At 33.2% G+C, this 3,005-nt stretch overlaps 1 non-coding gene across 1 annotated transcript; it reads left to right on the top strand.

Annotated features, from left to right (window-relative positions):
- Positions 1-1,185: 1,185 nt before the first annotated feature.
- LOC148094295 (U6 spliceosomal RNA) lies at positions 1,186-1,292 on the top strand. Its single transcript, XR_015716306.1, has one exon. It is a non-coding gene; the product is annotated as a U6 spliceosomal RNA (small nuclear RNA).
- Positions 1,293-3,005: the final 1,713 nt, after the last annotated feature.

Raw genomic sequence — 3,005 nt, 5'->3', positions numbered from 1 at the left:
AACAAATTTAAGAGAGAAATAGACAATATGTATAATAATAATAGTGACTTCAATACCTCACTTTCAGCAATAAAGTATCCATTCAGAAAATCAATAAGAAAAAATTGGACTTGCACTACACTTGACACCAGATGGACCTAACAGACATATACAGAACATTCCAATCAATAGCAAAAAAATTCACATTCTTCTCAAGTGCACATGGAACATTTTCCAGGACAGATCATATAGGTCACAAAACAAGTTTTAGAAAATATAAAAAGATTGAGCTCTTATCTAGTGTCTATTCTGATTATCATGGAATGAAACCAGAAACAGTAACTGGAAGAAATATAAAAAATTTAAAAAGATGCTGATTTAAAGAACGTGTTCCTGAACAACCAATGGATCAAAGGAGAAATCAAAAGTAAAATTTTTAAAAATCATGAAAGAAACAAAAATGGAAACACAGCAGACCAAAACTAATAGGATGTAGCAAAAGCAATTCCAAGAGGGGAGATTTAACAATCAACACTTATATTAATAAAAAAGAAAGTCCTCAAAAAAGCAATCTAACTTTATACTTCAAGGAACTAGAAAAAGAACAAACTAAGCCCAAAGTTAACAGAAGGAAAGAAATAAAGATCAGAACAGCCTGGCTGGCGTGGCTCAGAGTTGAGCATTGACTTGTTATCTTGGAGATCACGGTTCAACTCCTGGGCAGAATATGTGCCCAGGTTGTAGGCTTGATCCCCAGTTAGGAGCCTACAAGAGGCAGCCGATCAATGACTTTCTCACCATTGTTGTTTCTATCTCCCTCTCCTCCCTCTCTCTGAAATCAATAAAATCATATTTTTAAAAAATTAGGAAAAAAATAAATGAAACAGAGACAAAAAAACAACAACAACAAACTGAGAACTTTCTATAAAGACAAAAAATTGACAAACCTTTAGCTAGACTAAGAAAAAAGAGAGAGACCCAAATAAAATCAGAAATCAAAGAGGAGATATTACAACTAATACACAGAAACATTAAGGATCATAAGAGACTACTATGAAAAATTATAGGCCAACAAATTGGATAATCTAGAGGAAATGGATAAATTCCTAGAAGCATACAACCTACCAAAACTGATTTATGAAGAAACAGAAAATCTATACAGATCAAACAAGTAAGGATATTAAATCAGTAATTAAAAACCTCCCTGTACTTGCTTGGGCAGCACATGTACTAAAATTGGAACAATATAGAGGAGATTAGCAAGCCTCCTGCACAAAGATGAAATGTGAATTCATGAAGTGTTCCCAATTTTTATATAAATTGATAAATATCACTACAACACCAATTATACTACAACATATAAATTTATCTAAGTAATACACTGCACACCTTAAGTTTACACAACATGACACGTTAAATATATTCAATAAAATAAAAATAAAAAGTAAAAACTTCCACAAAGAAAAGCCAGTGACCAGATGATTTCACTGGTGAATTCTACCGAATGTTTAAAGAAGAATTAATACCAATCCTTCTCAAACTCTTCCAAACAAACTTAAGAGGAGGAAACATTCCCAAACTAATTATACAAGGCCAGCATAACCCTGATTCCAAAACTGAGAAGGATGCTACAAGAAAAGAAAACTACAGACAAATATCCTTGAGGAATATAGATGTAAAAACTCTCACAAAATAGTAGCAACATGAATTCAACAGCACATTAAAAGGATTAAATACCATGACTGAGTGGAATTTATCCCTGGGATTTAAGGATGATTCAATATATGCAAATCACATTAACAGAATGAAAGATTAAAATCATATGATCACCTCAATAGGTGCACATTAAAAATTTGACAAAATTGTAGATCTTTTTATGATTAAAAAAATTCCCAACAAGGTAGCTATAAAAGGAACATATGTAAACATAATAAAAGCCGTACATGTCAAGCCAATAGTTAACATCATGAGAAAGAATAGATCCAATAAATGGTACTGGAAAAACTGAATAGTCACATGCAAAAGAATATAATTGGACCCCTATCTTACACCAATCACAAAAATTAACTTGAAGTGGATTAAAGTCTTAAATGTAAGACCTGAAACTGTCAAACTCTTAGAAGAAAACATATGGGAAAAACTCCTTGACATTGATTTTGACAATGATTTTTTGGATGTGACACCAAAAATACAAGCAACAGAATCAAAATAAACAAGTGGGACTACATCAACCTAAGAAGCTTCTTTCTGTACAGCAAAAGGAACAATCCACAAAATGAAAAAGCAGCCTACAGAATGGGAGGAATATTTGCAAACCATATATTTATGTGGAGTTAATTTCCAAAATATGTAAAGAATTCATACAACTCAATAGCAAAACAAAACTATCTGTCCTTTGAATTTCATCACCCTAGACCCAAAGTTTTTTATCTTTTCAGTTCCCAGGTAATTAAGCAATATCTGTCCTTTTACATGCTGTTTAAATGGATCTAGCCTATAATACATTTGTTCTATCTGAATGTGTTAAAACCATATCCCAGGCTCCACTGGCTCTGAAGTTTAGATATCTGTCTAAATTTGCCACTGTTCTTTCTCTGGTCTAGTGGTACTCTGATCCCAATTCAATCCCATACATCAGTTCCTATTATTTCAAATCAGCTTCATCCTACAATTGAGACAGTGTTGGCAATATCTCTGATATGACTTTAGCACTGTCTATTTTCGCTCAGAAGATGAAAGTCCAGCTCACACCCCAGTTTTCAGATGTAGCTCTCAAGTGCCAGGTGGTCACTGTGCATGCCTTTCACCACACCATCCTATCAAGGGAGCCAGAGTGGACTAAACACCTTAAGGGAAATATTTCTCCTGGTAAATTCAAGAAGACACATGAATGGCATTTACTCTGAATTTTGATATGAACAATTTCTCCAGTGTATGTGTATACTGATAGGATGGCAGGGAGAAGTAATCACTGTTAATTTTAATAATAATAGTTCACATTGAATCATCTTTTACTGTATGCTAGA

Source organism: Miniopterus natalensis, chromosome 1, assembly GCF_054644295.1.
Source record: "Miniopterus natalensis isolate mMinNat1 chromosome 1, mMinNat1.hap1, whole genome shotgun sequence".
In the NCBI taxonomy this organism is placed as follows: domain Eukaryota; kingdom Metazoa; phylum Chordata; class Mammalia; order Chiroptera; family Miniopteridae; genus Miniopterus; species Miniopterus natalensis.
The sequence above is the reverse complement of the archived record's forward strand: the minus strand, read 5'-3'. Positions and strand labels throughout refer to the sequence as shown.